Source organism: Diadema antillarum, unplaced genomic scaffold, assembly GCF_040938485.1.
Source record: "Diadema antillarum isolate AM-2024a unplaced genomic scaffold, OU_Dant_1.0 seq00000392_RagTag, whole genome shotgun sequence".
NCBI classification, from domain to species: Eukaryota; Metazoa; Echinodermata; class Echinoidea; order Diadematoida; family Diadematidae; genus Diadema; species Diadema antillarum.
Window position 1 is genome coordinate 1646872 of NW_027271387.1, and position 25361 is coordinate 1672232.

Consider the following 25361-nt stretch of genomic DNA (forward strand, 5'->3'; position numbering starts at 1 on the left):
TCAAGCGAATTTGACTCTCGCTTATTACAGGAGGATTAAAACCAGGGAACTCCTTGAAAGATTTCTATCATCAGCGCACGGTAATTGTTGAAACCTCGGGAGACTTTGGGGGAAAAAAATCATGAACGCTGGGACAAGAGTTGTGAAAGTGGGTCACTGTGGTGACCCTTTGCATAGGGAACACCAAACGATCTGAAACGCACTTTTTAACCCCCCCCCCCCCTTTGCGGGGAAAGGATTACTCTACCTTAAGCGTCTGATGTTAAAGGTGCACCTCCCTTTAAAAATTCCATGACAAATTTAATGGACAGCGTGAAGCAGTAAAAGTTTCATCAATATTTCATTTACATCCATATCCAAATAATACAAAATTATTACAAAGTGTACATTATACAAGCAGGTGAAATGACATTTGGGATAGTACAAACGAGTAAATACAATGCATACATTAGATAGATACAAATCTCAAACAATCGTATGATGATATGTATGAATAAATGTACTGATACACCTCATACATGTACATTATATACACATATGCAAATATTTTGATCATCATTAAATCAATGCAAATTGAAGTACGTGTATATCAGGCCAACAAAGAAATAAGGAAGTTATTGATATTATTTTGAAGTTTAAAGGTTTCAGAAAACAGTGATATCGGTCATTAAAAGCATTCAAATTGGAAGAGACAATGACGTCATCGATCACAACACTCCCATTTGCTTGTACGTGACTATTATATAACAAAACCATTGTATTTCTATCATTATTATCTTTATCATCTTTATCAAAATCTTTAAAAAGTGGTAAGGCAAACTCTGCAACTTATATCAAATGTTAACATCAACTTGTGTCTATCACACAGTTTATCAAAACTGATTCTTTTTTACATTTGTAACAGGTTTATCTGGGGGTTTTTTCTCAGAATTTATTAGATCATGAAAGTTAAAAAGTCGACCGCTCTTTCAAGCCATCAAAAGCTTTACTGAGTATATAGGATCTTAATAAGTCACGATCAAAAGTATGACTGAAGCAAGAGAAAAAGGGAATGGTGATATAGTAAATTGCCACATTATAATCCATGATTGTATTTCCTGACACTATGCTTTTCCTAATAAGGAATGAGCTGTATTGATCTCGTGTAACATCTGTCACATCTATGTGCAAATATATAAATATATATATATGCAAATGTTATCCCGGAATTATACTTTGTGTGAAATGAAATAAATGAAATGAAGAACCGGGTTACTTTGACCACACCGTGTCTGTCCTCAGGGATTGCTTGGAAAGATGAGAAAGCCGTGGGTAGAATAACCCCGACCAAGCCCTCTATTGCAGGCAAGGAGTACCCAAAGGAACTGGGACATGGTGCATGTAAGTGTTTGATCCGGAAAAAAACAAATGCACAAAAAATGATATTTAAAGCCAAGAAGAAGGACGCCATATTCGCCGATGCAGATGATGGTATAATGTCCAATCATTTACCTAAAAATTTCATCAATATTTTCTTTGTTTTCCTGTAAACAGGTGCATACAAGGGATTGGTATACCTGCGTTTGGTATATTGAAGCACTTTGTTTTATGAGCTCGTGTGAGCCGATCATCTCGCTCGTGAAGACACCCTGAAAGTAATATTGACTGTTTCATTGACTCTAATGATTGTTTAAGAATTATGGTGTCAGTAGGATACCTGACCTTCAAATCTACGACGAGACACCGGAAAAATCATAATCATATATTTTATTTTTTTTTTTACATGTCCTTCTGATGGATTGATAATGCAGAGTAATGCGGTTTGTCTGGGCGGCTTTCTGGTCACCTCACGGACAAGACAGGGGTCAAGATGTTCTTTCTCAGCTCTCCACAACTTTGCTGATCCAGTCTACCGGCGTGCGCTGGCTAGACAACTCATCGGCGACTCGCTGATAGCGACTAGACAGAAATACCATGCTTCTCACGTATCGGTCCTGTATGTTTCTCTCAAGAACTTTAGATCGTCCTAGACGGGGAAAGTTGAAAAAGAGAAAGATGCAACAGAATGTCTGGATGAAAAAAGAGAGGGGTGTTCAGCGGAGTCTCGTCTGAACGACAAATTGTATTACGGTCTGCGCAGGGCGTTGATTTGTAGACGATTCAGGCAGCGGCGAGAGCCTCGCCGCATCCCCTGTGATCCAGGGGGGCTCGCGACACGTACATGCACAGAAGATGACCCCCGCGGGAAGGGGGCATCTGCTACCTACGGGTTCCGCAGAGTGGAACGCGCCGAGATCCAACGGGGGCAATAGATGATGGTGAGATATCATTGGTGGAAGTTCCCGGTTGGACGCATGGCAATAAGAGGTTGTTAAAGGCATTATTTACCATTTGCAGATAAAACAAAAACAAAGCTTTATTGCTTCAAAATAGTTCTAGAATGTGAGTTAGGGATAGAAACAACCAGTGCAAAAATGTTAATCAGAATAATCAATGTCAAGTATTGTTAAATATACAGAATATTAACAACAATTATTACAAAATCGTTTCTAGAATAAACCGTCTACAGTAATGTTTTATTGGGAAAAATTGTGATATCTCCGTATATTTTAAGCTTTATTGCGAAATGTTTATAATTTATGTTATAGGATGTTTTGTGATACAACTGACCTACACATTTGCATAAAATGTGACATTACTCGAACATTTTTTTTTTAAATCACTGCTCCAAATGGTAAACAGCCTTTACGGGCCATAAAGTGTGTCGCTCATTAATGAGGTCAATGTGTTTCAGAGAGTGCACAGGAGCACAAAAAGACAGACAGAAAAAAAAATAGAAAGAGAGAGGGGTGGAGAGAATGGGGTGTGAGGAGTAGCGAGAAAGGCAAGAGATCGAACTGAAAGGGCAATCCTATTTTTTTTTCACTTTTTTCATATTCGACCGAAATTGGCATTCATTAACGGAGTAAAATCAAATCAACAGAATGCTTAAGATTTCATCACAATCAGACCCTAAATTATTATGAGAATTACGGAAGTTTAAGGTTTCAATGGTCTCCACAAATCTCTTATCTGGATTGGAAATAGGCCTATAAAATATATGAAATAGATTACATAAAGTTACACCGATAGCAATGTCCTCATGTTTCTATGCAAATTAGTTGAAGTGACTATCTCATACTGACACTCACACGGATCTTCACTAAGATTCACTCTTGTTTACACGAATGGAAGGTAAAGAACTTGTACGTTTTGTATCAATTTCTGTTTATTGTTTTTCTGTGGTGCAATTACCTTGCCGATAACTTTCGGGGAAAGGAGTTTTAGTCGCTATATCTTCGACGATTTCATGATATTACGACTTCATGGTATCACGATTTCATATGTATACATAATTTATTTCTGTTAGCTTGCTGACCATCGTTTATCCTTCGCAGTTTGTAATGTGTATATGCTTATGATGGATTTTCTAATTTACCTTGTGTTATGTTGTGTTGGAAGAAAAATGAGAATGAAATGAATGAAAAAAAAAGAAGATATATGTTTGTACACACAAAATTAGAGTTGTCAGTTGGTGCCGTCGTTCCCAGCAGCGTTTACATGGATCCGTGGTTACAACCAATATTTAACAATTGTTAAACTTCAAAATGCCGGCTTTCTCAGTGTCATATCCAATTTTAGTGAGACTTGTACCATTCTATCCACCTTAATTATTTACTTTAAATAAAGTCTAAAACTAAATAAAATAAAAAAATCTAAGTCTAAAATCAATTGAATTTCAATCCATCTTGTGCGAGTCCAATCCATTTTCAAGTTGAAATTCATAGAGTGATATCATCGAAGTATTTGATGCTATACTAACCTTTCACTTTGATTTTCAGGAGGGTTGTAGTTGTTAAGCATAAGCTACAGAACATGCATGTTATGTGTAATTAAGTGATGTTTGTTATTCCGAAGGTTCGTTAATCCGAAAATGAAAAGAAGGTGCGTACTAATGAACCTTCTGAAATGCGACTTTATTTCGCTTCGGGATTTTTTTTTATGAACCTTTGAAGTAACGAACCTTTTTTCTCTCTCTCTTTCTTTTTTCTTTTTGAGTTGACGAACCTGAGGAATAACGAACCTAACCGAAAATGAAATAAGGTTCGTTATCCCGAAGGGTCGTTAATACGAATGACGAACCATTTTCGGAATTACGAAACTTCAGAATAATGAGCTTTCGGAATATTGAACCTTTGGAATATGGAAACTCATTTCAATTTCAGATAAACGAACCTTCGGAATAATGAGCTGTAACCATGTAATTGATATTTTGAGCTATGACTTAATTTCGCTTTGTAAGCATATGCTATTGTTATCAACATCATTGCCAGTGAAATCCTATAAAACTGCAAAATTCAATTTACTCATTTCCTGTTAGAGTGTCACAATTCTACTTACATCCTGTTTGCTTGATTTGAATTGGACAAATCAATTTTACCACGGAGCGGCTTTTGATTTAAACCAGTCGAGATTATACGACCAGTGAGTTCGCTCAGTCGGTAGCGCGTCTATACCTCACAATCGCGCGGCCCGGGTTCGAACCCTAGTCTGGACTGAGCAATGTTGTGTGTAAGCATACCGTCCCCTCTATCAAGAGGCAAAACACTCTGTCCCTCGGATAGGACATAAAATGGAAGTCCCGTGTATGAGAGAGTAACAACTCATGCACGTAAAAGATCCCGCTTCATTCATTCATCGCAAAACAGAGCAGGGTGTTTAACCCGGTGAAGTGGTCCCACCTCACATTCAACTGGACCCCATGGAAGACCAGCTTAGCTTAGCTGAATATGGGCTATCCAGCCATCTTCTCAGATGGAAATGAACAAACAAAACAAACAAACAAAGTGTAAAATATTTACATTTGATTTATTACTCTGTGGCACAATCACATTAAAACTGGTTCAGAAATGATATAAATTTTCTACTTGTCACTCGTATCAAATTTTATACAATGATTTATGTAATGTTTATGTTTCCTTCCGCTCATATGCTGAATATGACTTGTAAAAGACAAAGCTGCCATAAAACTACAATTCAAATGAAGAGTTTCATCGCAAAATGGGCTAAGCGCCATTTTAAAGATTTTAAAGGAACTCCATCATCAGATAGAGCAAAGTAAAAACCTTTCCCGTGATATCTCACCTGTAAAATAATAAGAAATATCTTTAAAGCTATGGACTGAAAATATCCCATATTTTCTCATTAATGTCATTGATTTTCAGCATCTTTAATGACAAATACATCAATTTAACTGGAATGGAATTATTTTGCAATACAACTCTTCAAATGATATATATTAGAAAGCAAATATAGATATCAGCAGATTTTACCCTCGAGGTGATGATAATATTGCTGTCCACAAACAATGTCTTTGACTCCATACGCATTAGAATTCTTACATGATTATCTCTTATTTTTCAAGCTGTTTTTCTCATACAGTTATTGTATTATCAAGACACTGAACTGAAAAAACAACAACGAAAAATAAACTTCTTGTAAGACAGCATCAAGTATCTCCTGAGACGTTGTACCACCCACTCGAAAAGTCCCCTGAATAATTACGCAAAGTTCAAGTAAGATGCTGTTTACATTATGACACTGCTGCAGATAGAGAGAAAAAAGAACCCATATGAAATGTAGGTCATCTCGGGATCTGGTCCACCTCAAGGTTAAAGTGGAGCTATTTTTAGTCCCACTTTCTCGGCCTGACCGCTCCTATACACGTCAAGAAATCAATGCCTGAGTCTAACTGAAGGCAAGAGTATACCTGACCTACTAACGGACAGGTCTGTTATGCGGGACAAACGCTACGGGCTTACTTCCAGATAGAAATAAGCAAATATCTTGAGTAACTTTACCCCATCGAATCCAAGAAACCGCATGTTTGTTTATTTTGTAAGTTTTACCTTTCATTGTTAGAGTTATAAAATGGAATACAAAATTATATTAAAACTGTATTTTGGGCCCTATATGTTCTTCATAAGTCCTTGTTTCAGTTGCACAAGTTAGCAGAAAAATTCCTGTCTCTCACTCAAATTTGATTTTTTTTTAAAACATTCTCTGTGATTTTGTGTAGATTTCATAAACATAACCAGTTCTCTCCTTTTTCCAAACAGGTGAGATATGCAGTGAAATTCAGCATAGCCAATTTAGTGATGATAAGAGAATCATAAGTGCAGCAAGATTTCCTCAGGACTTGATTGATTGATTGATTGATTGATTGATTGATTGATTGATTGATTGATTGATTGATTGATTGATTGATTGATTGGTTGATTGATTGATTGATTGATTGATTGATTGATTGATTGATTAATTGATTGAATGGATGATTGATTGATTGATAAATCGATCAATTGATTGATTGAGTGAGTGAGTGAGTGAGTGAGTGATGACTGATTAATCACTTTTTTGATTCCTTGATTAATTGATTGAAAGAAAGAGTTGATGCCATCACGGAGAATGGCTCCACTGTGATGGCACACCAAAAGTCATCATATCGTCGACGAGATGAGGTGAAACATACAGTCAAACCTGTGTATAGCGGCCATCCAAGAGAGTGGCCATTATTGACAGGTAGCCGCTAATAGATAGAGTCTTTAACGTGGCTTTTCTCTCGGGGAGGGAAGATTCTTCATTGTCCATGAACGGCAGGAGGTATAGGAAGCCGCTAAGGCAGGTTTGACTACTCATAAATATAGCATTATATACGTTGACTGGATTCCAACAGGCCTGCCAGAGCAGTCTCTGAATAATGTTCCTCTAATAGCTCATATTATACCGTGTTCCGTTGAACACTGTACTGTGCATAGGAGCAAGTCATCAACCCGGTGAACCTGACCGACTTACAATAGTGCCGCCCACTTTGTTCTAACTTTTAACAACATGCAAAATGAGGGGAGGGGGATAGGCAAGTTCACCCTCTTTCGCACTTCCATTGCCCCCTCCCATTCTATGTAAGATCCTTCCATGCATTGATATATACAGAGATGACGACCGGGCCCCGTTTCATCAAACTAGTAATCAATAACAAGTTACAATAGTTGTTATAAGCTACTGAAAACACTGCATCTGACTGGCTGAGAGCAATTTTGTCATCGAAATGTGGCAGTTATTGTTACTGATAACAATTTGTGAAACGGTACCCCGATCTTTATAGTATGATAATTCCTTAGATTTAGTCAAGCCCATTCCGTATCCTTCGTTATGTTTAGAATTCAATTTTATACTGTAAATCATACGTGTGTAAACATTTTCCTCATATATGAATATTACAAAATGAACGTGTCTTAATTCGTTGGTTCCAACACACCCAATGCCGCAAAAGCACTAGGGCACCCATTTCATAAAAGATGTAAGGATAACAACTCTTCCTGGAATGACAACTTCCGATATAGCGACAGCCAATCAGGAAGCTGGATTCTTGTCGTTACCATGACAATTGTCATTCCGGCAAAAGTTGCTATCATATCCATTTTTTCTTTTCAATGAAATGTGGTCCACGTCTGTGAAATGTTGAGTAAGCATTGGACGGCTGATGAACAAATCATGGTCATTTTAATGTTGGTTAGTCGTCTAACAAGGTGTATACTACGGAAGCCACAAATGACTGGGAGCCATCGTAGTCACGTGATTTTGACGTCCTTTTTTTTCTCAGAATTTTATATTTTGTCTCTTACGATGTTATAATAATATGTTATATAAGATTTGTCGACATAATGTCCAAATTTCAAACAGATCATGAAGAAGATTATGATGTCCCTGATCTATCTGGAGCAGATCGGGGAAGACATATGTGGTGAAAATAAAGAGAGACTTTTCATGCCCGATGAGAGGTTTCATCAGCAAACGATGTCAAAGTCCTCTGATACATAACGATCTGTCAGACTTCCGGTGAGTGTGTGTGTGTGTGTGTGTGTGTGTGTCTTTGTTAAAGGGAGAGAGAGAGAGAGAGAGAAAGAAAGTGGGAGGGGTAGAGCGTTTGGCTTAACTCTCTGACATTGCAATTCCTGTTACTTTATTTTTTACTTTTATGTTGATATTAGGTTGCTATTGTTTAAACGTGCCTTAAGTTTCACCTGGGTTTCTTTGCCCTGCAATAGAGTAAGTCACTGAGAAAGAGCACAGGGAGGGGGGGGGGGGGGAGAAGGAGTAAAGAGAAATATTAATTTTATTCTACTGATCATTAACGGTTCATGCACGACGCAGCATAACACAGACCGACAGGAGACTTGCTTTAAATAATCGGCATAATTCTGCATATTAAGAAGTATCCGCATGACTGCCAGTGGAACACCTCTCACCATGCCCTTTGGCCTTGACTCACTTTCCTACGTAATCATTCTTACTCTAAATTAGCGTTCTGAATTTCTGCACACCGCACATTAGCTGAGATATCTGCGTGGTTGGAAATAACCGAAGCCGTATTCGATTTCCGCTTGTTCGAGTTGATACGTGAACATGGCCATGAAGGCTATAATTTGCGTAATTGGAGCTATGTGACATTTTAGTCATAGAATGTGAACGGGAATAGCATAACACGGTTTCAGCATGCGTTATTATACGTTGCATGTAATCATTAACGTGACGGTTATTTAAAAAAAAAGGATTATGAAAAGACAACCGGAAACTATTAATGGGATATCTTCATCACAAACTAATGAGTATACGTGGAAAATGCTCCAGAAGTTAAGAAAAACAAGAATTTAAAGTCAATACTAATCTGCATAATCTGCTAACAAAGTTATCGCTGGTGAGAATTTTTATCTCTCTTGTGTCGTATTATAACGGTGGTCATACTCAATGCAAGTGTGTCTTGTCCTTGCGCAAGCAAACGTTAAATGGTTCGACGTGGAAGTTGAGAACTTGCCCTGTCAAAGTCAGCTATCATACCATCTGATTCGTCAAAACAGGGCTACTTTGGCGAGATTTACGGCGATTCTGAAAATAGCTCTAGATTGAGATATATATTCTCGCAATCTCGTGATCTCAAGTAATTTTTGGTCACCTCTAATTAATACCGAGAACATCTCAACATGCTTATCTACATACCATCTCAAAATTATTTCTCGTGATCCCCTGAAACTTGTCTCTGACAGCATTATAGAAGAAAGTGATGAACAGATGTGACCTTGACATTACCCGAGATGGTATACAGACTTACAGCATTCTCAATCAATTAGGATACTATCCCTATGTACATAGGCCCTACATATTGTTGAGATCTTTCCTTGCACACCAATCCACATTTAGAGTATGGAGTAACTTATCAGACTAATGTCAATCACTAGCTCATTGCACTAAGAATATTACCTCTGAAGGTTCATTGATTCAGCTCGCATATTTTTCCTATAATTATGATAATGGTGAACATTCGAGACAAGTGGTATTGCCATATTCTTCCTTATCACTGGCTCTCTTTAATTGTGTGTTTTGACATCTGTCCTACCATGTTATTCGTCCCTTTATCAATGTGATCAGAACGAGTTTATAATGTTACTTTGATTTCCAAAAGTTTGAATACTGAAGAGTACGATATTCAAAACTGATATATTTTGCGTTCATGAATATGTACTATAAAAAACATGCATCACGACATCAAGATATTAACCTATAATGATTAAAACAATTTAAGAATATAAAAAGAAATAATCTCATTTGCTCGAAGAATTATTTCAGATATGCAAATTCAAATCCTTCCACTCTATCGGAATTTTTCCGACATTAATTCAGTATAGCTTACAAACCATTCAGACGGATTTTACACGTGTTTTCAAAAATTATTTAGTGATATTATTAGATGTGAGCAGTAATTGCACGGTGTTTATTGAATTGATTTCGGGGAAAGAAAATATTTCATTTTTTTTTTTTTACAAAGATCGCTTTTAACATTAAACATGTGAATTCAAGTGAAATCTATTGTACATTTGTAGGGAATCAATATTCTATCAATATCTTTAAGTCATTAGTGAAATCATAGTGATCAAAGTATGTAAATAGCTCTAAAAGATGAATTTACAATGGATTACGACTGCTGTTCACTACAGAGAAATCCATTTCACCTGCACCATAGAAACGAACTATTTGCAACTTGTCCAAAAGTTTGTCTACTTTCACAGATTTTGTGCAGTTCACCAACAATTTTGGCGATGAGCTGCGTTGATTTTTTGTAGTTTTATTGGTGCCTATCTTCACCTGTTAAGATACATCAGTCCACCTCTATAAACCACTTCATTAACAAATTTTTCTCTGAGCTCTGTACAATGTAAGAATATCATCAATGAGGCCTGAAATTATTAGAAAATGAAATAGAAACTGATACTCAAATTGCTCTTAAACATTACCTTGTCTAAGTAATAGCTTTAGAATTGTAATTTCAGAAATTTAATGACAAAAACAGTTCTTGGGGGGTCACTCTTACTAATGTTTGTTTGTTTGTTTGTTTGTTTGTTTGTTTGTTTGTTTGTTTGTTTGTTTGTTTGTTTGTTTTTGAAGGAATCTTGAATATCGCCTGAAGTAATCACAGTAAATGCAAAATGAGAAATAGTCATCATGAATTTAACTTTCCTGTTACTCAAAAATATGAACCAATGAATGGGAAATATTCCACTAAACTGATTTTTAAAGAATTCTGCACAGTAAAACACAATCAAGAAGGACTAATTCGTAAAGCCATGTATTGAACATTTAATATAAATTATGTGTGTACTAAGTAAGCACTATGTGTGGTTTAATTGTACTTCGCAAAGTGGGTATACAGCAGAATTGGTGTCTACGGTCCAGACTTGATTGAAGTGATTCCTAAAAATAATTTCATCTCGTGAAATCGATACTGACACGTCTTCGCGACTGATTTCTCCCCAATCTCTCCCCGCAAAGCCAAACGCGTCGCGATGAGGAGACGACATCAGGCCGGGGAGAGACTGACGGGCCCCGGCCACCACGCCCCTTTTCCCCGTCAGCCGCGGCTCGTGTGTCTTGTCACAACCCATGATTACAAGATTTCCTGCAATGCCCTTGCGAATAATTCGAGAAATATACAGATACATTGGATAAAAAGAAAATATATATATACATGTGAGGGAAAAAAAATCATTTTTCCTGCTCTATCTTCTTTTTTTCTTGACTTTTGGTTAGGTCAAGACTTTGGGAAATTTTACATCAGAAAATTATTATCAGAAGGTTGTTCCCCGCCTGTTTTTTATTTAATCACATGGAAGTTTCACTAGAAGAACCGTAAATTGTCAGTGTAGAAGGTTCATTACGGGTGAGAGAAGAATACCAGACAGTCTTGATGTTGTCTCAACCAATGATTCGTGCCAGATAAAGAGGATAGACGAATGAGTAGGATTGAGAAGAAGATAGCAAGTTTTTGCGACCTGATTATGACGGCAAATCAAGGGAATGGTCATCTTACGGATAGTGGAGTCAATATAACATTTATATTAACCCAACATTATGACTTCTTTTTTACTGTAAGTACACTGAATTTGACCTTGGTTTGATTATCTAATCCAATAAAACGGATTCATTCATTCATGACTATCTGTTTACATAACTATGTCGCTTCCAACCGAGTCAATGGCTTGAACTTATATATTCTTGGGTGGTTTTAAATTCTTTTACTCCTGTCATTTACTACTTCATTTTCCTCTTCTTTATTTTTCCTTCCAATAACTGTTCTTTGTTTTGAGTAATTTTTAAACAGAAACAAAGACACTCACGCTCACTTCGTTTTTCACAATCGCCGAGTAAGCCTTCTTAATTGTGCATGCATAGTCATGACTTAATTTTACTGCATTCATAACATTGAAACCGATGTAATACGAGAAATTTGTTTGTTGAAATGTAGAACAATGTCCTAAAGGCAAAATCAAATCAACCCTTAATGTCAAAGATATATCACGGAATTCTTGATGTTTTCAACATGGCGCTGCCAGGAGATTATTCCACTTTTGGAAGAAAAAAAAAAGTAGTGTGACTGATTATACGGCCAATAGAATTTGATTTGTTTCTGGTGATATGTTTGTTTCGATCTACGCCTCGATATGTATTGGCAGCTGATATTCTGAGAGGATTAGGTTCTGGTGAATTCAAGATGTTAACTTTATTCTTCAGGGGCACCCGCGAGTGAAGACTTTCTCTGGGTCTTATATCAGGTCGGAAAATGATTTACATCTGGCAATTAAATCACAAATTTTCTGCTTTTATGAGGAGAAGCAGAGTGTCCGTCTTCAATCCTAATTCATTGAAATGATTCCTGATCAAGTTAATCTCGAGCCTGTCTCTCGGAGATGCCGTCCAATAAACCAGTCGCAATACTTGACATTTTCGGGAAGAGAGCCTGGCCTCCCCAAGGATTAAAGGTCCTACTCCTTCACCCCCCCCCCTTTCTCCCTCCCTCTCTCCCTCTCTCTCTCTCTCTCAATCTCTCTCTATCTCTCTCTCTCTCTCTCTTCCTCCCATTTATCTCTCTTTTTTCCATTTATTATAGTCTATTCGTCTCTTTTCTCCGTCTCCTGCGTCTACCTGTTCTCCTATCATTATATTTTCCTTCATCTTTCAAGTCCTTTTTCCTCCCCGTGGTCACCGCCTTTCATCTCCCCTTTCTCTCTTTCTCATTCTCTTCCATTCTCTGCTTTTCCTTCTTTATTTTTTTTTTTGTTGTTGCTACATTTCATCCATCCATCTCATCGAGTTTCTGCTTTTCTTCCTTTCCTATTTACTTCTGGTCTCCGATCTTCCCTTTTCCTCTTCTAGGGGAAGAAGAGAACACACTTTGACCGAAAAGGGGATGAGTTTTTTTTCCCTCTCTGTCTCTCGTCTTCTCTTAACATCTGAATATTAGTCGAATCCTAAGCACATCCACGCGCAGGAAATCTCGCCTCTAAACCCGATTAGTTCTCCATGATATCTCCTGACAGTGCCGACAACTCGACCGCGACCCGTGTCGTGTGTTTACAAACCCTCCCTGCGACCTATCCCCGTTCACATTCAAGGTCGGACCGAGCCAGCACTGCGAGAAAGAGAAAAAAATATATAAGAAAGAACAAGCAAAAAAGCAGAAGACTAGAACGTGAAGAGGAAAAATCGTCTGGGAATTTCATAATTACATTTCGGTTTGTCCTTCCGACTTGTGATCTTCTACTCGCTATTAGTTAATGTCGTTGGCTTTTTTTCTCTCTCTCTCTTTCTCTCTCTTTCACTTGAAATGGACAAAATCCTTCTCTTCAAATTTGTCAAGGGATTTAACATGCCCTCAAGTTTCGAATTACAGAAAGAAAAAGGAAACCATCAATATAAATGTTTCAAATACAGCGCTTCGTTAGAAATTTCGTGAGTACTTTGGTATTTGTGCTTAAAGTGCATGATTATTCTATTTCTGATAAATGTCTGACTTTTTAATTAAACTAAATCAATTCAAATTGACAATTTACTTTCTTGCGACTTTATTGTCGTATATCCAAACTGCAATATGCCCATGTTGTGTCATGCTACTTGCGAAAAGTGGAAGTACATTTGGTATACTTGGACTGTGTGCGCGTGTGTGAGTGGTTATAATGTGAGCGTATAACTCTTGTGTGTATGACTTATGTGTGCGCGCGCGTGTGTCTGAAGGCCAAGAATGATCAATTATGATAAACCAGCAAGAAGTGGCAATATCTATTGATATCTCAATTTAAACTAGCTTTCCACGAGTACATCTTTTTAAATCTAAAAAAACCCAAAAAACTCAAACAAACTAATAAACAACAACAGCAATAACAACAACAATAGTTTAGCAGGCTGAATAAGTCTCTGTCTTACCGAATTATCATACAATTATTCTATCGATTTTATTGCTGCACTTTCAACCAGAAAATAATGTAGTATAAAAGATGAGAAAGCACACCTTTTGGAGGGCATGCGCTTTATAATCAAACTGACGGTAAAACTTGTATCAAAACCGGACAATTTTTTTTTCAAGTTCATGGAGTCTTAAAAAATGAACATGCAATTGGGAAACAGCATTATTCGTCAAAGTTATGTTCTCAAATTTAACAAAGTCATGTGGTATATCAGTTTACAACTTCTATAATGCTTTGTACAAGAAAATATAATTTCTTTTGATAAATCAGCATCTCTACTTTCTCCACCATTCATAAAGCCACTGCTGAATGGTTACAACTCTAAAGTAATTTGACGAGAAATGTTAATTTGTTTCTTCTTAAGCTGATATTAAAGGAAGGATTCTGTGACGTGAATCTGTGCAAATGACTAGGAGCCGAGTAACGGCACGACAGCGTTCTATACTCCATTAAAATGGGAGTGATCGATATCGCTATTTCATAAAAACATGTCAAGCATAAACGTTCTCATCTCTTATCCTATTTTAGTGACACTATTACTGGTCTGTTTCCTTAAATTTACTCTTTCAATCGACATCAACTTTAGCATAGGTGGATTTTTTCAATTCAAAAATTAAAAAAAAAGAAGATAAATCGAGTGAAGTCTAATAAATCAAGTGATGCTTGATAGACGGGAGATCTGGCGGTTCCACTCTCTGTGTTGCAGAGAAGTATAAGTATATATCCTGAACATTCTTTGAAATACGTGTACTTCTCTATGTGGACTCTGTCTGTCTGTGTTCCAGCCGTAGATTTGAATTGGATGTGGCGGAGCCCACGATCAGCAGCCAAAAAGGAGAAATCGTCTTTTCAGGAGGAATTATTCTCAAAACAAACACGTGATTCGAACCCCAGTCCAGATGGTTATCTGCTAATTTCTAAAATGTTCCGACAAATAGAGCCAGATGTATCGGGTAGAGCAAAAGTTCCTCACCAAAGAGTGAAATTTTTACTTGTTTTCACAATTGTGATTGCTTTCGTCATCAGAGGCCCCTATCAAAATCAAGCTTCCGCTCAAGATGGCCGTTTCCTGCATCAATTTGATTTCATAATGAATTATTTTTCAACTGTATGATTAATGCAGTGTATTGTGTATAGTGTAATGTTTAATTACTTTTCGACAACTTTTTTTTTCATAATGTTATATTCATTTTGTGAAAAATACAGAAATGAAATAAAATCATATTAAATCAAATCAAATCGAATCTGTTTATCAGGTATACGTATCATAATAGAAAGTATCGTGTAATGTTGATGACCCGATATGGTTAATATACTCTCTAAAAAAAAATCGAGTGAAAATTTTCACTCTTGATTTGATTTGATTTGATTTGATTTGATTTATTTATTCTCTGTATGCCATTTTTTTTTCAAATACATCAATTTTCTGCAATTTCATTAACAAAGTACAAAATACCGGTAGTATACTTTATACAATTTTCATCATTTTCATCAATTATGCAATACATCTGTAGTATAATTACATGAGTAACATGTTAATAATTTGCATACAGAACGATTGCCAATAATAAGCACAACGCTTGACTCTTAATGGAGTGAATACAAAAAAGAGTGAATTTAGAGTGAAATTGGAGTGAATTTTGAGTGAAAATTAAAGTTTTAGAGTGACGTCAGGGATCACTCCAAAATTTTCGAGTGATCCCTGAGGTCACTCCAAAATGAGTGAATATGAACATTTTCACTCGAAATTCACTCCATTTTCACTCTAAATTCACTCCTTTTTTTTATTCACTCCTTTAAGAGTGAATATTTTCACTCGATTTTTTTTTAGAGAGTAACCTTATCTGAATAAGCTTTTTTGGTCTACATCATAATGAAAATTCATATCATATCTTTTTATATCTATGTTATTACACTTCTTTTTTTTTGCATATATATATATATATATATATATACTTGTATATTTACTCCGTACCTCGTGCATTATGAATTGCCATGTTAATTCATTCTGTTGATCTATCTTACGTTATCTAGGCAGAGGTGCACAAATACTATTGTTTCTCCCTCGCCTTTATCTTTAAGCCCACCTCAACAATCAACCATTCAATTCCCTCGCTTGAATGATTGTGATATACATGTACTATTTTGTTTGATTCAAAAGAGATTGAGACCTGAAACAGAAAGCCGGACAAAATGAAGGATTTTCGTGAATTCGCTATATTTTATGATTTATTTGGATAGTTTTAATCTTTCTTTTTTTTGGGGGGGGGGGCATTTTGTTAATTTGTGCGAAGACAATATTTTTTGTGTCACTGAGTTATGATTTTTCAATAATTTCACAGACAACATGCATGTCCTTTGATACAATGTACTATTAATCATCAAGGTTGTTTACGCATTAGATACTAATCCACCTGCCTCTCTTCTTTCATTTAAGTGCAGACTTATCTTTGCCAGGTGTAAACAAATTCTACTTTCGAGTCTGTCGCGTCAACATCGTGCCTCGACTAGCCCACTCAAGAGTCGTCCTGTCGTCACAAGTTACACCGTCTTTGTTTCTACTGGAAATCACTCGCAATGTCCGGGTCACGCAATTGATGGTGATTTTTGTTTTGGTTTGTTTTTATTCTGGCCATATTTACGTCTGCTGTCATTCCGCCTTGTTCCCGCCAAGTAGACCGATCCCTGGGCGATACACGTCGGTACCATTCTCGTATCGAAAAGCATGCCGGGAATGGGATACTTCGACGATTTCTATATAACATCTCACCGCAACCTCACATGGTGGCCTTTTCAACATTCTAATTTCTGATCGAAGAATCATTGAAGATTATCTTTCGTCGGGCATCAATTTTCGTATTGATATTGTCACCTTATTCCTCGATTCTGTCGGAAGTGTCAATCCGTTTCACTGCTGAGGGGCTAAATGGGTGTAAAACACACCGTTTTGATAACCCCCTACGTGCTTGGAAACCCCTTTAGGGACGCGTCGTGTCAGACTAAACTTGGGATTATCTGGGATGAGATAAGTCCGACTCTCTCCTCTCTCTATGCCTTCTGTCAAGTATCAATGTCACACAGCAGTCGCGCCCCTTCAGCGTACCACGTGCCATGTAAAGTTCAAGTTCTTATACTTCCTCATCCACGTGTCTGTCTGTACATGTCTATTACAAGACTTCATGTGCGATATTCGTTTGTATATGCACGTTCACACATGCACACACATTATATATATATATATATATATATATATATATATATATATATATGATTTGTTGTATAGGGGAATGTAAAGAATATTAACATGAAACTGAAACTCAAATTCACATCGTCGGCCAAATGGGTACAATTATACATGCGAAACAAGTCAAGGATCCACACTAACTTTTGGGGGGGAGGAAATGCAATTCGGTAGTCGGAAAAAATAAAAGCATAACGTTGAATAATTTCATAAAAAAACTATTAAGATGATACAATAAATCAGATAATACATGATAAAGGGCTTCAAATAGTCTGTAGTTCGATTTTAACTGGGACCTACAGTCGACAAGCTCGCTTTTAAGTAAGTTCATTCATATTTCTTTAGCATTCATTCTCAGATTCCAACTCTCATAGATTGACCACTATGTTTTATATGTTTGCAATATTCTATATAATTATATATATCTCCTAGCTGGATATTATGTATAATTTAATTTTGTCATATTTGATGTATTTTTTTCATTGAGAAAAATGAAAAATAAATTGAAATCGAAATTGAAATTGATATATTGCATATGACTAATATGTAAGAAAGGAAATCATGACACAATGCGATAATGTGAAAAAAAATGATACATTAGAATAATCATACACCATGATAATTATGTAAAAATATTGGCAGGTAAGATAACGGGGATCACTGATACTAAGTGTACTATATAAAATCAAACCTAGTTATTAAGTATTTAATTGAAGCATAAGCATGGTTTTTCCATTATACCACATATTAATGAAATTATTAGAAGCATACCTATTACCTACCTATGTATGTCTACTTCTATTAGACATAGACATAAAAACAGCTGTGAGATTTTTCTTTTCGAATTTGGCTGTAAGATAGACTGAGTTTGGCCGTGAAGACTAGCGTCGATGTGGCAACCCTGGTTGCAGCAGCTTATAGCTGAAGTCAGCGCAGTCATTATTCACTGAGCCCCGAGTTATTCCCCCCCTTTTTTTTTTCTGGATGTGAAAGACACATAAAAACAATGGATGCTCCCACGAATATATATCATTTCTTTAAAGATGGAGGCATGACTCCTATTCCTGGTGGCCCGGGCCACATCGAGCCACCGCTAATGTCGCACATTGGGTAAATGCATATTTATGAATAACCCATAGGAAATTTAGAGAATGGACGGGGGCTATTGCTGAAACGCAAGTACACTAGTAAGCTAAAGGTCAGCCGAAGTTATTTGGTTTATCATGTTCTGAGCTTGTTCTAAAAAAAAAAGATTTAATGAACAAAAAGAAACCAAACAATTTAAGAATCCCGTTCATTAATCACAAACGTTGGCTAGACACACCTACGTCACTTCTACGCGCATTGTATTACGTAATATATCACTGCTCCCATCTCTTTCTCGTTTTGCTTTTTTCTCCCTCATTTAACCTAACGGGATTTTATGCTGTAGATGTACAAACTGGAATTTTGAACATTTTTTTTTCTTTATCCTTTATCTCTTCACATGGAAGTATGTTTATAGAGAGGTATGGATTATGTAATCATATCTCCTATCCAAGCGATGACGTCAGATTTCATGATTCTCCCCTTCACCATCCATCATTTTTTCATCCTGTTTACTGTTTTTTTAGGAAAAGCGCGTTGCATTTTTTATATATCGTATATATAAAACTGAAATTTGAGGTGTGTATGTATTCATGAGTACGAATACATACTCATATCATTCACACCATATACTTTACAATGTGTGTGTATAAATATGTCATACGAACAATACCTGTAATAAATCTATTAACTATGGATAATGATTTATGTATACATGGACGGTTAGATAGGATCCATTACAAAACATTATTCATGGCTCTCAAGACTGAGAAAACAAATTTGTTGATGACAGATATAGCTTCTTGCGTTACAAAAACCTTCTTGAATATATATTCGTGATTTGTCTATTCTTTCTGGCTTAAATTGCATGCAATCTGACTCTCAACCATTATTTTTTATTCATTCATTCATTCATCTTTATTGGTCTATGTTAGACATAGAAATTTGGTTTCCATTGACATTACATTGTACCAAAATAATCATGACAACACAATCAATTTGAACCAACAGTGTGGAACATACTTTTAGATTTCTTTTAGATTTTACGTTTGATTGCAAACGTCAAAGGATAGATGAACAGACTCACTCGTCGTACGTATATCTCAGCCAAATCCACATTCTCAGAAGAAACATGTGAGTTGTTCACGCCCTTCATAATCATCCGTTTCAAGGAAAACATGATGAGACACTTCTCTAGCAAAGTTAATGATTCCCATGTGACTAATAACGGATTATGACGGACATACTCAACCCGGTCATTAACGGTATTAAGAGTGCTCTCCCGTGATCAAAATATCAATCACCGTAACCTCCATCGTACTGCGAGTCTTACACATTTTTCGTTGTGGAGCTCGACTCTGGAGAAAAATGTTAGTATTTGAGGATTTTGCTTTTTTATACTGCATTCAAATGAAATTGGCCATTGACAATCTTTGAAGTCCAAAATAAAGTCAATACTAGCCAGTATTCTATGAAAAGCGCTACAGGGCTTGTTTCCTTTTATGAGATATGCACTGGTAATGATTTCAATTTCAATGTAGTGTTAATTTGGCTCGTGAATTTGTTCGCAGTTGCATTTATGCACGAATCGCTAACACGTCCTGAAATGAGACGATGGGTGAGTCTAGTCTAAATGGATCTTTAAATATCATCATTACCAAGAAACTATTAACTGTACTCCCAGGTGCTGACACTACACTTTATTGCCTGTAAAATCGAGTTAATGTCCAAAGAATGTAAGATGTTATCTAGAAATTGTGAAACAGTAGACCCAAAATGCTAGAGGACTTTGTGAGATATATATATAGGGGAAGAGACTTTGGACTAGAGATCTTGAATCGTGTTTGAGGCAAACACCCGTCAATGGCCAAGATGTTCCAACCTCACAAATTTAGTATTAATTGTCTATCTTGCCCCTCGGAGTAAAAATTGGTACCTGGCAGTGCCTGGGAAGTGAGAGTAGCACCACTCACCGGGGGAACAGTGTAAAGGTCGAAGAGGCTATATATCAAGAGCAAACAATATCATCGATAATGATAAAAAGTCATGAAGATAATTTTAAGAAAAAATGATGGTAGTGATAGGATGATGATAGTAATAGTAAACAGTACAATAGTAATGATGATTAGGAGATTGTGATTATGAATTATTGACATCATCATTCTCATGATTATGATCTTATGACATGCATCAAATGCACAGACTATTGCATCTGCCTTTCAGTGACACTAGCTCATCTTGTTGTACTCAGGTGCATTGTTAAAACACAGAATCATATCAGAAGTACATACCAGCAGTGTGATTTGTCGTATGTTCTGTTGTTGTTTTTATTTGTTGTGGTTATTTTTTATTTGAGTATCTTATTTCATTTTTATGTCATCTTATTTTATCATGTTCCTGACAGCACGCACCTTCCCTTTATTTGTATACCTCTCTTTCTCTCTCCCTCTCTCTTTCAAGCATGAGGGAATTCAGACCGTAGCCCGAGAAATCGCCACCGGGACTTCCTCGCTTTGATTTGCTATTCCGGGCCTTTGGTTGCAAATGAGAGTGACGAGAGCTAGTAGCACGCGCTATTATAGCGCCAAATCATGAATAATTAAGCAGACATTGGCGTGAATCGGGCAAACGGGCGAAGTACGTTCTAATTACGGAAGAGGGTAAGCGCGGAGGTTGACAAAGAGGAGAGAGAGAGAGAGAGAGGGAGAGAGAGATAGAGGGGGAAAGATAGCAAGAAAAAAAGAAAGAGGAAAGATGGAAATGGGAGAATTAAGGTTCTCCGTGATTAAAACGGCTGATTTTTCCGGTCGTCGCTCGTTACTTCGGCTCGCGGAAACGCATCTTCGGAATTGAATAACCTTTTACCTCCGTGGCTAGGGAAGACACGGGATTCGGCACTAGCATATCAAACATGCATAATTTGCTCCCCAAAAGCGCCGCGCCGCTCTCTCTCTCGCACCGACGACGTAGCTATGACCGTGGTCAGAAGCATCGCGTACGTTGTTACCATGGCAACAGTTAAAGATAGAAAACGTGCGAGAAGATAGGTTTGTCTTCGTAGCTTGGAATATAGTGCCTGACGTCACCGTTTGCGTATACCATTCAGGAAAGGATTGTTAGAGGGCGATCGTAAACAGCCAAATGATAAAGTGTTGTGGCTGTCTCATTTCTTCTCTCGGAAATTCACTCTCTTTATACACTTCCGCCGTGTGTTCTCAAATATTCAAAAGATGCGACGACCGCGGGAACTAATTCGGGCCCGAGGATGCTCAAACCTATTTACCCTCCTCCCCACCCCACCCTCCTTACCTCCTTAACGAACATCACCAAATCGGTGACGAAACGAGTAGGACCCTATTCTTGACCGTTGCCGAATACGTTCTTGTACCCCGAGGTGCTTGATGCGGTAACCTACCAGCGAAAGTCGATAATCCGGAAACACCGGGCCAAAGTCAGGACGGAAGGGATAAGAATCACACTATTTTTTTTCTCCGACACTTACTTAACTCGCTTTAGTCTGTGGCGCTTTAATGTTGCTAGGTTTTTTTCTTCCTTCTTCTTCTTGAAAGAGAATTAGAGGAAGGGAATCTCTTCTACCTCTTGGGCTTCCAAAACTCATTTACAAAATCTTTCATGTTGATTTGACACATTTCATTTTCCCCTCTCTCTTCAGTTTCAGTTCAGTTCAGTTTTATTTCTGCATGCCATTTTCGATACAGAATAGAAAAAATGTGTCGGCGTGATGATGTAAATTCTATATGCGATAACATATCAGATGTAATAGAATCATAGAAAAAACGTATAAAGTAAAGGTATCAAACGATGTCATATTGGAGGTACAAAAGCAGAGCAAACACTTCGAATAAAGTTCCGAGAAAATATTTTTTCTTGGGCTTGGTGATATAATACACTGAATTCGCTTTGTTTAGAGGGCTCTCGAAACTGAGTGAAGCCATATTTTCTGCAGGTCGTCACGTTTCACCAGCTTTGACTTTTGACTTTGAATGACTTTTCTCCATGTACAACAGTAGCAACAGAATGGAGGTTCATCATGGCCCTAAAGATAATTATCTCTGATATTGATACATATTTTATTTGCTTAAAAGAAATCACTGATTATTAGATAGTCTCATTACCTTAACGGGTAACAAAACAAGAACAATTTGCCGAACGTTTTTGTCGGAGAGAAAAAAGTCATGTCTTCTTTCTGCAGTTTATTGAATGCCGAATAGCGAAACAGACTTTATCAAAGCTGGAAATAATGTAAAGCCACGAACACAGTTTGATATTTTTCTTTGTAAATAAAGGTATGGCAGCTGTTGAAGAAAATGAATACCATTTTAAGGAGAGAAAATGTGCCGCTGCTTGGTGATAGAACAACATTTTGTGAACATAACGACTCAAATGCGACATAAATGGGGTTTAATCAAAGTTAAGTACAGTTTAACAGATGGAGCTAAATCACAGAGGAAAAGATAGAGGCTATAGAAAGCGGCGATACATTTACTGTGGAAGTAGCAAGAATGAAACATTTCTCGTTCGACTTACTGAACTGAATCTGATTCAAACACTATCTTGTTTCGTGTGAGCTGTTACAAGAATTAGATAAACAAAATAAAAAAATAAAAACATTTTCAGAAAGATGTCAACGAATAATAAGATATCCCTTCATCATTCTCAACGCTCTTTGTTCTCCCTATAGATAAGCATTGTCTACTCGAAATCTTGAAAAGTTATCACAAAGAAAATTTGATAAAGTTAACCGAACGAGAAATTTGTATTTTTTTAATGACACAATACTTTGTCCGGTGTAGCCGAGGATATCTTCTTTTTGAAGTATTCACCAACTAAGATATTCGGTTAGATTGATTGGCATTGTTGTCATGCACAAGACCTTCCTTTCCGATAATTATTTGGTCCTTCACAGCGGCACAAAATTGAAGTGCTATACCTTTGGAGCAGTGCTTTTAATCTGGTGCTGAAATATTGATATAATGTAATATACCCACCGGAAGTTAAAAGTTAGTTATAGAAATGAAGATGACACTTATTATTGAAAATATTAAAAAAAGAATCGCCACTGTGTTAATCACCATCATCACCGAACTTCAGTGTTTTCACAGCGATTTTATTTTAGTTTATTTAAGTTTCTTATTTTTTCTATTTCATCTAAATTTAGCTTATGACTATTTCGTATTACCATTTGTTGCAAAAGTAAATATTGTAAGAATATACGTTTCGATTATCTTTTTAAGACATAAAAAGACAAAATGTTATTGTAATAATCGATTTAAGTCAGTTATGTTTGTTTCTTTGCTTTTGTGAAATGAAATAAATTTGGAAATAAATTCCAATCAATCAATCAATCAATCAGTCAATCAATCAATCAAGCAATTGATTGATTAATCAATCATTCAATCATCACACTTGCATTCATCTCCATTATAAACTACTGATCATAATGGATTAAAATTCCCAATTTAACAGACAAGGGAGTTCTCTTTCATATTGTCTTGCTTTCTTATTCCTCTTCTAACCTCTATCATTCAGTTTTTCTTCCCTCTAGTCTTTTTTCATATACCTTCCTCCGTTCTGTTTCCATTCCACTTTCTATGAATTATTATATTTTACTCATGTATATCCCTTTTGAATTCCCCTCTTCGCGACACCCTCCAGTAAATGCTTCGCACATCAGCTGCGGAGTATTTTCTACGTCACTTTTCTTTAATATTTGCATTTTTTGTGTTTCCAACTGTCTCCGCACTGAATTTCATAACACACTAAAGACCTATCAGGGCTATCAATGTTCTATTGATGCGGCTAGAATCACCCTTAAGGGACACAGAGTATTTTCTTTATATGCTGAAATCATCTCCGACAAGTATTCAGGAAAAGAATTACACCTGTGATTTATGCGTCGAAAATCCCTTGAAAATACCCCTTTTCCAAATAACAAGAAGCAAAAGATAACCAGAGCAAAAGAAATTAAAACAATGCCATGCAAAGTGCGTGGACACTTGTGATTCACATGAAACAGCCGATCCTTCAGAAAAAAAGAAAGAAAAACAATTGAGCATAAAAAAATCAAGTAGTGTTGTATGACGTTTTCTCAAAATTAATAGGCTGATTTTTTTTTTTTAGCATTTACATCGTATTATTATGTTCACGCATCCGCTGATATTATTTGTCTCGTGCTTTGCTAACTTGTGATGATTATGGGAAGTATTGACGTAATGCAAGCTGTGGACTGAGAGGGAGAGAGAGAGAGAGAGAGAGAAAGAGATGGAGAGAGAGAGATGGAGATGGAGAGGAAGAGCGCCACGCCGTCCCACAATGGACGAAACAAACAGCGCGTCATGCTCCCTTCGTCATTGTCGTTAATTTCATGGACGCAAGTTATCGGCGACACGGAAGTAAAGCGAACGTGCACGACGTGTTTGGCCCCGGTTACGACGCGAGAACGGCCTGCAGACGACATCAAGCTTCTTGCTGGTTTAAGACGTCACTGTTGGTTTGCCCTTTTCCAGTACGCTTATCTTTCTTATTACATTATTTTCACAGAATTTACCCCAAAGCCGTCACGAATAATCGCTAAAGTTGGACATTGCTTTTCCTTAAAAACTAGTGCAAATCAGAAGTCGGTCTTCTGAAGATTGAAGGAGAGAGAGAAAAAAAAAAATCCGGTGCTTCCACATCTTGTACGGAGGAAATTTTGCGGGAGATTGACAAGAGTGAATTAATCTTTCTTTATATTGTTTCCAATTTCGGTTGGCAAGGTGACGTCGAAACGAGCGCTGCTGTGATCGAAAAGGCGAATATCCGAAGCGGCATGTGTCTGTGAATCGTCCTCAAAATAGTCCTCGAACGGAAGACTCGGTGAGGGGCTGAGGAGATCACACACATTCACACTCACAGAATGTGGATAAGTCGATCCTTTCCATGCCCCTGTCACGATCCCGCGCTTTTGCAGTTACATAACTCCACTGATAGAAAGCGAGGAACCAGCGAAGAGCAGCGACAAGATATCAATAGTATAAAGGAGAAAATCAATCAAATTACAGAGACCAAGACAAATAGTTTTGAGCACGATTTCGACCATTCATCGGATTCAGGTGCAGCTGGGGGCAGACGTTTAGGGAGATCGGGTTGAGAAATGCACCCATGCA